The 14,194-nt window shown below is 47.7% G+C and overlaps 2 protein-coding genes across 2 annotated transcripts in view; one reads left to right on the top strand and one right to left on the bottom strand.

Moving 5' to 3' along the window:
• LOC116796740 (transmembrane protein 211-like) overlaps positions 1–14,194 on the top strand; it is a 59,743-nt gene that overhangs the window by 17,542 nt on the left and 28,007 nt on the right. The window lies entirely within an intron of this gene.
• Positions 6,689–14,194, bottom strand: part of SPATA22 (spermatogenesis associated 22) — a 43,645-nt gene continuing 36,139 nt past the window's right edge. Inside the window, exon 11 of the transcript XR_004360494.1 lies at positions 6,689–6,811. The gene's annotated coding sequence lies outside the window, so the exon portion shown is untranslated. The remainder of the gene's footprint in view (positions 6,812–14,194) is intronic.

Below are 14,194 nucleotides of genomic sequence, written 5' to 3'. Positions count from 1 at the left end.
GGCTGTGCTGTACAGCTGAGCCCTGCTCCACCCCGGTGAGGGGAGGCAGGGATTAATTACCAGCTGACTTTTGAACAGTTTTCTTTCCTCTGCTTAGTTCTCAAACTATGCTTTGATTTTCTCCAGGTGCTTTTTGGCATAAACCTACTGACTTGGTGCCTTTGCCCTCCCTCCAGGCCGGGGACTCAGCAGTGTATTTCTCAGTAGCCTTATTTAGAGAATAAACCAGCCATGTCCTTTCATTGGTTCCTTGGAGAGGGGCAATACATTTCCAGTGGCATCAGTGACAGAAGCAATATCCTTTCATTGCTATCATTGGAAAAGAGCAGCTTTATACTGCAAGAAAGAACTATTTCACTTGTACAAAACATATTTTCCATTCCTTTAAACCTGGGGAAATCCTTGTCATATTAATATGTGGCTGAATTGCTTCTCTTTCAACAGTTCTCCTAGGGATTTGAGCTTAGACCAGTTATTGCACTTGGATGCAGTAGCAGCCCATAAAAAAAGTATATTTTGTAAATAATAACAGTGCTTTGTAATAAATGGAAACTACAAATAACGGGTGCCACTGGGACTCCAACTCTGCTGCCCCTGAGGAAATACAAGCCCCAAGGAGCCCAGCACTGTGCCAGAGCCACGTGCTTCAGATGGGAAAATCCATATTTCATTTGCTTCTCTTTGCCTTTGACTCTCCATTCAGTTTACAGGCAGTTCCTTCTTCTACAAGACATGACATTTACTCTCATTCTAACATTTTCAAGGCACCAGGGTGGAGTTCAGGGGTGTTACTGGAACAGCCATACCTTTCCAAGCAGGGCCCCTCATGAATTTTTGGCAAGAGGTGGCTTTAATAATGGTTTTAATGAAGCTTAACTGTGCTTGTTGGTTGTTGCAGGACAGAACCACTGCAGGAGAGGGTCCCTCTTGTTATGCAACCAAGTTCAGGTTGCATAACAAACCAGATCCTACAAGGCTACAGAGCATTTATCATTTAATAGCTGTGATTAGTGGCTGCCCAGCCTGCTTGTTGCATGCCCACAGTGCTAAGAATCCTGTCTCCTGACCTCCTTGCTATGTGATTATGTGTTCGGCTGATGTTTCTCTTCATAAACAGTTTGACTTTTCCCTCTCCCCCACCTTGCTTGGCTCATGTTTGTTGGCTGGGAAGATGGACACAGACCCCTGCAAACCCCCTTCAGGACCACCAGAATATCCTCCCTTGCTGCGGGGAAGGAGCTCATAGGTGAATTTCTGCATCCTGAAGCAATTGTGTAGAGATCTTGTCATCTTTATTCACTCATCCGTCTGGACTGAGTGCAGGGTGTAATGCTGAGAAGAAAAGCCTCCCTGTCCTCTCTGATGCTGACAGAGAGCTCGGGGCTGTCAGGAGCAGTTTGCAGTTCAGTCTGCTCAAGGATGCATTTCAGGGAGCTTTGGTCATCCCCAGTTCTCAGCTCTCTCTGTCTGCCAATGCTGGAAGTTTTTGGCCTATTGAGATGTTCTAAACCAATATGAGCAGCAAGAAGATGGCCTTGGTGGGAGACATAAATGTTTGCTGGGCTGTTTGGATCCTGGCTGTAATTTAACAGGCATCTGAACATACAAGGAGCTCTCAGGACACAGAGCAGGACAGTTTACAGAGATGCCATCAGCTCATACACTTGTCTGCCGGCACCAAGGTTCTGCCTTGAAACCTGAAGGTTGATATCAATTTAGGGTGAAGAATTGAACCCCCCAAGTGCCTCAAAATCTGTGTTCCTGAGATTAGATGAAGCTCATGTTATCTGTAGATCCACCTTGGAAGTCATTATGGGGCCTTGCTATTCCTGTACAGCAGAGATGTGTTGGCCCATCCCTGGTGAGCAGGGTGATAAATCTGGGTGGCAGCTGCTCACTGTCCTTTGTGTCACAGATTGCCCAGGCAGTTAAAAATGGCTGTGTCCATGTATCAGCCAGTCTGGCTTTAGGAGCAGGGATGCACGGAGAGAGGATTTCCCTGAGAACAGAACCAAAATGAGTCTTTCCAACACCTACAGCCCTGGTTGACCGTGAGGGTCCCAGTTGACTGTGGGCTCCTGGCTGCCTGGGTGGGACACAGAGCATTTCAGTCCTGCTTTGATTGCTCTGAAGAGCATTGGACTTCAGCATCCTGGATAACTGGGAGGTGGTACTGGGTGAGCTGGGGAGCCAGGTCTGGGAGCAGACACAGGAGCAGTGGCTCTGGGCCAGATCCACTTCCTTTTTGCACAGCCTGACAATGCAGGAAGTCTGGCAGAGGTCTCAGTCCTCGTGTGGACACGTAGCACAGCTCCCAGGCGAGCGCTGGCTCGGAAATGTTTTGCTCTGTCTTCCTGTCAGGATCTGTGCTGAGTCGGATTCCTGTGCTGGTGAGGAACAGATCTGCTCAGAGGAGAAATTTACCCTGCACGGAGTGTAAACACAGATGGGAACATGGTGAAGCCCTTTTCAAAGTCAAGGGAATAAATTTGTTTAAAAGACTGAACATCTGGTGGAGCACTGGCCCTGGAAAGGACAATGGTGCTAAGGGATGGCTGCCTGGGGAGACAGGATAGGGGAAGTGTCTAAGTGGGGAAATTACCCCAAAGAGCATCAGAAGGCTCCAGAAAGGACAAAAGGCTCCTTTTTGGATCTTTTTGTAAGACTATTTTATTTTTTTTGAGTCCTATGACTTGCATCCAAGGCACTTTGGATGGAACAAGTGGGTAGGGATTTTCCCCTGAACTAATCTCATCTGACCTCTCTAAGGCAGTGTGAGAGGGATGGAGTGCTGTGTGTCCTCCAGCTGCTGGGATAAAGTAGAATTTTGCTCCCTGGTTAGGCAGCAATCACTGTGCTGCAGAAGCTGCTCTGTGCATTGCCCTGGAAGGGCAGACCTGGCATGTTCACACCACTGGGAATCAACTTCATGCTGATAGTTTGGTTGGCTCTTCTGGTCCAAGCCAGCATATTTTCTATGCTCTCTAGTAACAGCACTCCTGGTCAAAGGCCTTGGTCCTTCAGGGCTTTATTCACTTGCCTAACCAGAAAGCTAAAAACATGGATAAGCCTTGGATGGCTGAGGAAATGTTAAATTGTGTTCTCCTCCCAGGCATAACCTTGGCAGAAGCACAGTTCTGGCTGCTAAAGCCCATAAAATGAACAGCCCCTGTTGCTCCTGATAGGGGTATAAAATTATAATTACTTGAAGAGTGACTTATGATGCGGTGAAACAAGGATCTTCTCCTTTTTGATTGAATTACTCAGTGGTATTCCTAGAAGACTGGAAGCAGATGGTGAGCTCTGGCCAGGCATTTAACAGCCTGAGTTACAGTGTGGAGGGGATGGAGCTTAGCAAGGCTGCAACACGCTGCTCCTGCCTTTCTGCTTCCTTTGGGTCACCATCAGGGTGTATTCCCTGGGAAAGGAGAGGCTGGAGCTTGGGGCAGGGTGATTTGCAGCAATGGATAGAGAGGTGGAGCATGTCCAGTAGCAGAGGGCTTATTTTGCAGCTCAGCAAGACAAAAAGACAGCACAGAAAGACAAAAATACTGTTTCCCTAAACCCAGTGCTGCCTTTGGTCCCAGGCAGGCACATTGTGACAGCAATCCCAGTGTGTGTGTTGTGTCAGGACCCTGTGGACCTGGAAGGTGGCAACTGCCCTCCTGTCATGCAGGAGAGCTCCCCATCCCTGCAGGCCCAGGAGGACGAAGGCAGACAGTCCCCTGGGCTGGGGTGGAACAAACACTGCTGTATAATTGCTGCCTCACTGCTCCTCCTGCCCCCATATATCTTGAGCACATCAATAAAATCAAACAGACTATTAGCAGCACGTCCTGTTATCAGCCATGGATGTGTGTGCTGGGCATCAGGCAGCCATGCAACCTGCATTTTATGAAGTGAGCTGCTCATACCACTGCTGGGGCTGCAGCAATGATCACACCCCCTCACAGCTGGGCCACATCACGGCTTTTATGAGCTACCCTACATCAAAGGCCCTTTCTTCTTAAAGATAAATTAACAATTCTCTCCCTTTCTTTTTATTTAATGGCATAACAGCCAGCTGATTGCTAGGTGAGACACAAATCTTGTTGCCAAGTTGTGCCTACTGCATTGTCTATTTGATTATTTTTATTGAATAAGCAAATGTTCTCTCAGAGCTCTGAAGTCCTTACGAGGGAGACTCATTTTCTGCTACCGTGATCTCTTTGTCACGGCTGGGTGATGTATGAAAAGGAATTGCAAATAGCTGTTTACAGCAAGCAAAGTCATGGAACAGCCCACTTCAATTTCTGCTATCTGTCGGAGACTGTTGTTGGTGATGGTCAAAATTAATTAAGCAGGAAGGAAGAGAGCAGGGAGGCAGTATGCATCCAGTTCTGACATTGAAATATTAATGGTGAGCTAATCAAGAAAGACTATCTATGAATATCTAATCAGCTCACAGTTTGCATTTTTACTGATGTGGTGAACTTCTGGGCAACAGCCCTTCACAGGAGGTGTTGGGAGCAGAGGTGGGCTGGCTGCTGCCTGATCACTCTATCTGGGAATAAACAAAGAGCTCGTGTCTGTGACAGGGGCTGAGGGACATTTTCCTTTTATATCTCACATCCCTTCTGCCCCTGGATGCTGCTCTATCCTTCCTGCTGTCACCTACAGCAGCCAAGTCAGAAGGTCCAGCCCCAGTGGCATCCCCAGTGCTGCGCTCCTTCCTCCCCAGTGCCAGCAGGCACTTGGAGGGCTCAGCTCTTCCAGGATTGAGCTGCAGCATCTGCCCCCATCCAGGTCTTGGGCAAAAGCTCAAAACATTGTACCTTGAACACACCACTTCTCCTGCTCACTCCATGCCTGGTACAGGCACCCCATGGGAGGCAGTGGCTGTGTTCCTGTCTCTCCTGCTGGTGTGTCACTGTTTCCAAGTTGAGTTTCCAAGCTTTTTAGGGGAAAACAGAAGGTGATGGTTGTGCTGCCAGGCCAGGGTGCACTGCAGACCCCCCCTGCCCAGTGCCCGCTCAGGCCACAGTGGGAGCTCAACCACTTCCTCTGACCCACCACAAAAGCATGGAAAAACAGGAGGCAACAACCCCGTGGCAAAGCTGGGCTGATTCTAATCAAAGCCACAAAAGTAAACTTCACCTTTAGGTGCCAGGAGTCATCAAGCATCATTGCTCTCTTCAGCATCAGCATAATGAGGGCTGTGGCTTTGGAGATTTGTATTGCTGTGTTTCTGCAGACAGTTCCCTCCTCTAACCTCTTGGAAATTGGATTTTGTGAGGCTGAGCAGTTTGTGTGCAGCAGATAGCAGCAGGACTGATAAGCAGAAACCTGTTTACACACTCACTCATATCTAGTGCTGTGACTGGGCAGGGGACTGCCTGGATTACTTTTTTACTTTTTTTTTTAAAAACCACTATCAAATGTAATCCTTGTGGTTGAATGTTTTGCTGCTTAACAGGGTGAAATCTGAACTGGGCAGTTTTAACGGGCAACAAACATGAAAATAACTTCATGTGAAGCAAAAGGATGAAGGTAATAAGTAAATCTTAAATGATAACAAGGAAGAATTGAGTGATCAGGAGGGAAGAGCATACCTGCACTCTCCTGTGGGAGGTGGTATTTCACGTGTTGCCGAGGGAGTAGGAACTGGACACAACCCCAAATGAGAGTCCTGGCACAGGGCTCTGACAGCCACAAGAACTTCCTGGGAAAGGAAAAGGAAAGCAGATGGTATCAGTTAAGAATGTTGGAAGGCACCAGGGATGCCCAGGGAAGTGGTGGAGCCCAGTGGCTGCATCCTCTGCCTGTGGGAGTGAGAAGCCCCCCTGCTGCAGCTGCGTGGGCACCGTGATGCCCAGCTCCAGCTCCTGGGGCTGGCAGTGGAGTGAGCAGCAGGATTTCTCCAGGAGGGGCACTCTGCAACGTGCTGCTCTCCATTGCTCCAATATAACCCAAATCTGTCAGCCTTTAGGGCTTGCTGAGAAGGTCATCTGTGAGCACAGCTAATTATTTCAAGCAAAGCAGCAGGATAATGCCACTAACCTGCTCCCGGGAGCTGGGCTCTGCCCTGTGCCTTGGCTCTGTGGCTGCACACAAGCTGCAGGGAATTTTGGATGCATGGGGGTGTATATTAAGCTCACAGATATAAACAGATCCCACTGGCATGTACCTTGAGCACTGAGAGGGAAATTCACATTTTTCATAGCAGATTCATTCAGTTGTCATGAAAACGCTGTTCAAGCCAAAAGGCAGAATCTCTTCTTTCTGCCATTTAATTTTCTCTAATCTGCTTTTGACATTTATTGAAAGGAGTGTTTTATGCACATCAAAGCCAAAGATTTCAAAACATCACATGGAAAAAAACTTAAGGTCAGTCCAAGCAAGGATATGGTGGCTAACATGAGATGAAAGACTCCAGTTTCTGCAAGGAAGGTCTGTGCAAAACAAGAGGTCACTGTGATCTGTGCTCTGAGGGCACTTCCTTTGCACCTCTGGCAGTGGCTCTGCATGTTGACACCTTTAGCAATGAACGGGTCAAAAGTAAAAGATGCCTAAATAACATGACTTTTCAGGAGCCTCTTCACCTGGGTGGAGTGTTTCCCATGGCTCTGCCCAGTGTTGGCCCAACTCACTTTACCTGGGCAGACTGAGCTCTCCTATGCTTCACTCTCCATCAGGGAGTGATGCTGCTTCTCACAGGATTAAATGAGCCAAAAGACTTGACAAACTGAACGAGCTGCTGAAAGTGCATCCAGTAGAGGGGCCAATCCTGCAAGATGCCTCTAGATGTGTTGAGCACCCTGAACGCCAAAAACTGACAAAAGAGAAATGTAAAAGATCCTCAGAAAACTTCTGCATTTAGTTCATTTTACATGGGTAGAGGTAACAAGCTGCCACAGGTTAATTTATAGCTTGGTTGTCTGCTGATTGCAAAGTACACATTTCCAGCCAGCCATCAGGAGTAAATCACTTCCCCACCAGCTCTCTTGGCATATAAAAGAAATTTCTCCCTTTGCGACATTTTTAAAAAAAAAAATCCTAATATGTTATGCACTCCATGACTTTATAGCATTTTTAATATTTAAAAGGCTAGAATCTATAACCTCAACCTTTAACAAATGTACAGTAATGTGATAACAAATTTGCCTCGAACAGCTGCTATCTTGGTACCAACTGGCATGAGGAGGAGGGAATTAATTGGCTTGTTTTCAGATAATTACCATAATTGTAGTGACACCATTTGGATCACATCTAACTGCGTTCCTGCTGCAAGTTGGATAATTTAATAATTGGCAGAATTTAGACTGACAGTAAAGGTAAAGTCAGCATATGGTGGAGAAATCAGCAGGCACCTCCCCACACTGCTGCTACAGGCTCTGCTGCTCTTGCTGTGAAGTTTAGCAAAATCCTTAGATTTTACTGCTTTCCTTAAGGCCTGCAACTGCTTCACATCTTTGCTCCTTTTCTGATGCTTGACCTGATGGGACCATGTTTTGCACCTCTTGAACCTTTTGATTTGAGATAAATCACTTTGGCTCAGTCCTGCCCAAATTACTACTTCCTCTGTGCACCGAGTATTTTTAGCTGTCCTAGTTGTGCTGGGGGCTGGTCAGAGCTCTGCCCTGAGAGGGGATTAAACCACAGTCAGGTGCTCCCAGGCAGCAGCCAAATGCCTTTCCCCAGAGGTTGGACCCGGATTCCCCTGGAGCAGGGCTCATTCCCCTGGCTGAGCCCTGCAGAGCTGCAGGGGTGCTGGGGAGTGGAGCGTGTTGGGCTCAGCACGATGCACTGGAGGGAACTTGTCCCTTCTGTGTCTTCTTGTGCTTTCTGCTCGTGGGATCAGCATCTCCTGTGCCTCCAGTCCTGAGCTGCCCAGCCAGAGTCCCAGGAGCAGGGGGGCTGCAAGGTAAGGCCAGAAGGTGGCTGAGGCTACTGGGGAAAGACAAGGTCTGTCAGATCAGCTGGTTGGTTTTGTCAGGAATTGCAAACTGGAGCAGAGCACTGAGCTACTGCCCTGCAGGGTTGGTATGAGTGCCAAGAGCTTTCCTGTCTGTGGCCCTGCCCTGCCTCCATTTCTGCAGTGCAGAGGTGACAGCTGAGAGTGCCCAAGGAGAGGGGGGGGCTGCTGGTGCTTCTCTAGTCCCCAGATGAGAGGTACTGTTAGGGCACATTTCCTGATTTTGCTTTCATGACTCTTCTGCTTTCCCTGAGCTGAACTCAGACACCTCTGTCAGGTGACAGAGGGGTCAAGGAAGCTGTACCAGACCTGCAGGGTGAGCAGAGTTAATGCTCACTGGGATGGAGCAGAGTGCTTCCCACCCATACCAGTTGTGGGCAGAGCTGGGCACAGCCACGATTTGGGCTGGGCCAGGCCCTCCAGCCCTTGTGGATTTTCGATGGGTCCAAATGGGTGAGGGCACTGCTGAAACACCACCAGTTTTAGGTCTGCAGAGCAGCCCAGGCCTGGAGTTCTGGGGGTGCCCAGCTCATCACAGGCTGGGGAAGACTTTGGCACAGAGCAGGCAAAGGGCTCATCTCTAACAGACCTGTCTGCCAGGGTGGGCTTGACGGGCTCCAACCCAGCCTGGGCACACAAGCAACACTTGCACCAGAAGGAGGGAAGGCAGATGACTAAAAAGGTAAATCCTCAGGCTCTGGAGGGTGGTCTCCAGTGTAGCAGTGGGAAGGAGTGGGAGCCTGTCCTGCACCAGGATTGCCCTGCTGGGGCTCCATGTCCAGCAGCAGATGCAGAAACTGCAGGGTAACAGTTTCCTTGCAACATTCCCTCCCCCTCTGTGATTTATTGCTGCCAGGAGGCTGTGCATGTGGAGGTGGCATAAATCTCACCCAAAAGAGAGAGAAGGAGGAAATTTGCATTCGCTTCCTCACTGGCATATTGACTGCAGCTTTCCAGCTCACTGCTGAAACCCTGAGCAGGTCCCAGGCAGAAGGTTGGGGCACTTCCCTCAATATCAAACAGGGGCTTCCTTCCCTGCTGGAAGCTCCCACAGCCAGCAAGGAGCAGCTCCCCCACTCAGCCCAATTACCCCTAGATTAATTTCTATCCACTCCTATTTATATTCCATGGTATCAGCCTACATAATTCTATAGTGTTTGCAGGCTTCAAGCATTCACTGTGCTCCCCTCTGCTGATCTGCCAGCAGCCACAAACCCTTTCCTCATTCAGGCCTTCCAATCCTCCTAGAGATTCATGCTGCATCTCACCCACCTCCCTCCAAGTTGCTTCCATCCTCCTCCTCCTGTGCAATGCCTCCAAAGCACTCCCTGGGCTGACAGTCAGTGTGCTGGAGTTAAAATCCTGCAAGCTGCTGCTGGAGGCTACAGAAAGCACTTAGATTACAGTCAGAGCATGGTCATGCAGCTGCAATGGGTCTGGATGTCCTGCCACAAGCAGCCAGCCTGGACTAAGAGGCTTTTAAATAACAGAGCACCAGCAAACAGAAAAGCCTGGCAATTGTCTCTGAGATTGCATTGTAACTGGAAGTCCATCAGTGTTTTCATATGTCAGCAGTAAACTGGATACAGGGCAAAGCAAAAAAATGCAAAAGAGCAAGAAGAAAGCAAGGTGGATAAAACACATTAATCAGAGGGAAAAGTTGGAGGCAGCCTGCAAACCTCCCCTCCTGCAGGAGCTGACGGCTGTAAATAGCATATTGAAGCCATGGAGGAAGTAAAGAATTAATTACAGTGCCAAGACCCAATTCCACTTCCAGCCACAGGCAGCATTTATTAAGATCTCACTGAGGCAGGAAAGATTGAACAAGGGACTCAGGGGACTACGAAGGGGAAAAGAATTAATCAGTTTGTCTCAGGAGACAGGAGAAGTCAGATTAAATAAAAACTGGAAGTAAAATGAAGGGAGGAACAAGTTGGTTGGAAACATGGACCTTTTCAAAGGAGAAACTCTGGAGCCACAGCTGGGAGCAGTCCCAGGGGCTCCAATCTCCCACTACAGAAGCTGGAGAGCTTTGAGGACAAAGGCTGAAAGTTTGCCTTGATTTTTTAAGAGGTTTAGAAATGTCCCTTTTGGCCCCCCCCCTTCCTTTGCCTGGCAGCCATGCAGGACATCCCCAGCTCTCCCACCTCTGATCCTTGCTCCAGCACATCACCAAAGTGCTCAAACTCCCCATGCTCCACTGTCACTGATATCTGAGAGCTATTCCCCAGCCTGCTGAAATTCCCTGGTAGCCAAAGGTTACAGCAAGGGAAGCTGCACCCAGCTGAATAGAAGTCCAAAGCCCACAGCCAACACCCTGAAAGGAACATTTTTGTCCCTGCCCGTTGTCAGCCCCGTGTTTTCCATCACAATAACATTCAATTATTTCCCTTCTGAAGTGTACGACATTTTCCTCCCTCTTTTGTGCCATTGCTTTTCTGCCTGTCCCTCTGGGAAAGGTCACTGGGCTTCCACATTCCTGCTGTGTAATGAGCTGTGACAAACGCTGGTGACCAGCGCTGGGGTCACAGAGTTTCAGAGGGTGTTGAACGCCAACATCACAGGGAGGGAGCCTGTCCCCAGCCTGTCAAGGGGTGTCCCATTGCCAAGCTCCTTCCCTTCCATGCAGCCCAGTGGCAGAAACTCAATGGAAGCCAGATTAGAGACTCCCTTCTTATTCTTCCCCCTCGAAAATCCCAAGCCTGATACACAGTCATAAATAAAAACTTCTCACTTAATCAAAGTAACGAGCGAATGGGGCAACACACTTTCTCCTCCTTAGTAAGTTTTCATCTTCAGGAAATAGGAAAGCCTTCCAACTTTTCTAGCATGTCCAGAAACAGGCTCTTTTGAGAAAGCCCTTATGGAAATAAAAAATGTATATCCCATAGGAATGTTTCTCCAAACCCCAACAGCATTGATTCAGAAGAGACACCAAAGCTCTCCTTGTTGGCTGCAAGAAACACTGTCCAATAAAACTGCTATTTAGAAAGTTCTTGACTCTATCATATCAGTCCCTTTCCCAGAAGTACAGCTCTGTGCCTATTTTTTTAGCAAACTTCCAGATTACTGACAATTACTGGTTACATAAAGCAGAGAGAAAAGCAAAGCAGATTGCAAGGAAAAGAGGCTCCATTAGCAGCTGCATTGGGTAGTAACCCTTAGAATATCAGACATCTTCATAGCAGGATGGTTTTTTTCCCTCTGTTATGCCAAGGAACAGTAAAAAAAAAAAAAAAAAAAGGTATGTTCTGCTGATTCTATGGTGGTATTTCCCAGAAAAACCACTAAACACTGTTTGCTGTGTTAGCTGGAGTTTAATATGCACAAATGATGGCGGCAGGGAGGGACATGCAGTGTATTACAGCTAATGGGTTTTGAAACCTGGTACTCCAAAGCTGTATATGCATGGGATGATTCCCCACCATCCCAACTCCACAGGGGTGACTGTACCTGGTCACTCTGACCTAGAGCATTAACACCTGGCTGTGTGGTGTCAGCCCCTTCTCCTCAAGGCAGAACTGACCTCAGATTTAAGGTGAACAAACCACCAAGCCACAGCTGCAGACAAGACTTAAAAAAACCCCACAAACCCAGCAAAAATAAAAGTGCCTGTTTCCCAACACATGTTTCAAACCAAACCAGCCAAAGAACTGAACGTGAAACTGGTGCACAAATAGATTCTGCTCCAGAACACTAACAAAAAGGATGTTTGCTTGGGGCTACTGATAAAACAGGAAATTAGAGGTAGAACCTGAAAGCTGGAGGTGGAAGAGCCTCCCTGAACCACCTCTGCCTCCTGGGGTCCCATGAAGCCCCATGTTCAGTCTTTGGGCTGTACAGACCCAACTGCACCCACCTGCTTTTCGGAGTTAATGCTGCCCAGTGCCACCTCAGCTGTACACTGAGGTGACCCTTCACCAAGAAAATGCCACTTTCCACTCAGCTTTCCAAACGTGGTGATGAAAGACTTGATGCATCTCACTTTAATGTCCCTAGGGCTTACCGATGGCTCCCAAAATTAGATCAGCAGACCCCAGCAGGCTCAGTAGCCTCTCTAGGCTTGTTACCTTAATGAAATGGTAATTGCTGCTTCTGCGGTCTAAAAAAGCGCCTTTGGTCCTGCAGCAGCTTCAGTTAAGCAGTGTTAATTGCTGAAGCTAATTATGTTGCTGTTGCTCCGAGATACCGGTTCAGGTTAGGTCTCTAACAATAAACCCAGTATCCAGGCAGCTGTAGCTCAGCAGATGTGCTGTGTCACCTCTGTGCCCAGCAAGGCACGGGCAAGGTGCTTTCCAGGGAAAAGGGGCCACATCCCGAATTGGTGCCACACATTCTGCACAGGACAGCACCAGGGAGGTGACAGTTTCTAGGCAAGAGACCTTGCAGCAAAATCTTCTTGCTAAAACCATTTGAGTTTTGAGAGAACATCCTGAAAAAAAGCTCCTCTTTCCTCAGTCCCAGAGGTGAAAGTTTTATTCATCTCTTTAACCAGCTATCCTAAAAAGGCATCAAATTTCTTCTGTGATGCAATTAGTGGAAAGCAAGGGGCAAACAACTGGGGTTCCCTTTCCCAAGGAAAAAAAAACCCTCCAAAAGCCTATTTGGTTATACATCCCGCATCTGTTTCATCAATGACATTTTCCAGCTGAAAAGGTGCATTACACCAATTAAACCACCAAAACTTTCTAATGTCTTTCTGACAAACAAGCTTACCATTAGGATAAAGTATTTGCTGGTTAGAACAGCCTTGGATAATTGCTCCAAAGGGGTTTTGCTTTGCCAGGCCCCTTGGAAACCACTGCTTTGGGACTGGAGGCAGGAGCAGCCGAGTGTCGGCAGCTGTGCTGCCATTGCAAAAACCAGGGTGAGCCTCCCCTGGGACACTGGAGCTGATGGGCAAACTGGGAGAGCCACGAGGAAGGAAAATGCTCCTGAACCTGGCAGTGCTGCCTCACTGCTCTCCTTGGTGCCAGAGGGGAGCAAAACAAAGAGGGAAACGCTATAGGTTATTATTCTGGAAAGAACTTTACAGAACCCTGGGTAGGGAACGTGCAGTAAAACAGATTTTATCTCAGATCCAATTAACAGCTGAGTTACGGGACTCAAGTGAAATAAAGGGCAGTGAATCTCCCAGACTATTTACATGATTTATTAGAACACGGTTGTCTGCAGGAGCTGCTGTTATGTTTAATTTATGAGGACACGAGGGGGTGAGGGCCTAGTTACCAAGCTGTTGGGGGGTTCCTACCCCAGCAGTGCTAAAATTCTCCTACAACAAAGGCACTAACAGCCCCCCTTGCACCAGTACTGCTGGCTGCTCATGGCACTAAATGGCACATCAGCCACGGCTTTCCAACTGGGCTTGGCAGAGCTGCCGCTGGAAAAGCACCACTCATTTCCTCTCACTCGTTTCAAGGTTTAGGCAGAGGAAAAAGCCAAAGCTTAGACATCCAGAGGGAAAAAAATAGCTGAATTCCCAGCCCTGCTGCTGAACTAGCAGCAAGGGGCAATGCATGTAGTGGGAGTTTTTGCAACAAGCCTGGAGAAGCTGAAACATGAGTCTTCTCATCCCTGTTTCTGAAACTTCCCTTTATAAGCATCTTCCAGGCCAGTAAAGGGTATTTGAGCTGACAGCCTTGGAAGAGCTCCACCATTTGATGCTTGTGTGTTTGTAGAGGAAGCACAGAAGGATTTTCAGTGACAGATGAAATCTGCAGTCCTTCTAACACACCAGTTATAGTGATTTTGCCTCTTGAAAGCCAAACTCTAAGATTTCTATCACAGAGATGTTTGATACCAGGAAACTAAGTATTGTGAGAAAATTAAAGTGTGTCCATAGTTTTCTCACGTTGCAATCAGTATTCATATAAAATAGCTGCTTTCCCTGTCTTGCATAGCAATGCAATAGTCAGACCAGCTGCTGTTTCCTTTTTTTTTTCTTATTTTTTTTCAGAAGTGGCTGATATAAAGCGATAGGAAAACAGAGTCACAAGTAACATAACTGTCTATAACCGGCTGTTTTCAAGAAAAGTGGTTTTGTGTGCGTGTTGTTTGGGTTTTTTTTTTAACATTTCAGTGATGTTCTGAATATCTGTTAAGAAGAGAGGCTGCAATGCCCTGTTGTATCACTATCACAAAACTGGGTGCTCCTGAGGGAAGGAGCCTAATTAGTATTATTATTTATTGCTTGAGCAGGCTTAGATTTGGCAAGTCCCCTCCCAGCAAGACTGTGTTCAG

This window comes from Chiroxiphia lanceolata, chromosome 20 (assembly GCF_009829145.1).
Source record: "Chiroxiphia lanceolata isolate bChiLan1 chromosome 20, bChiLan1.pri, whole genome shotgun sequence".
NCBI classification, from domain to species: domain Eukaryota; kingdom Metazoa; phylum Chordata; class Aves; order Passeriformes; family Pipridae; genus Chiroxiphia; species Chiroxiphia lanceolata.
The sequence above is the reverse complement of the archived record's forward strand: the minus strand, read 5'-3'. Positions and strand labels throughout refer to the sequence as shown.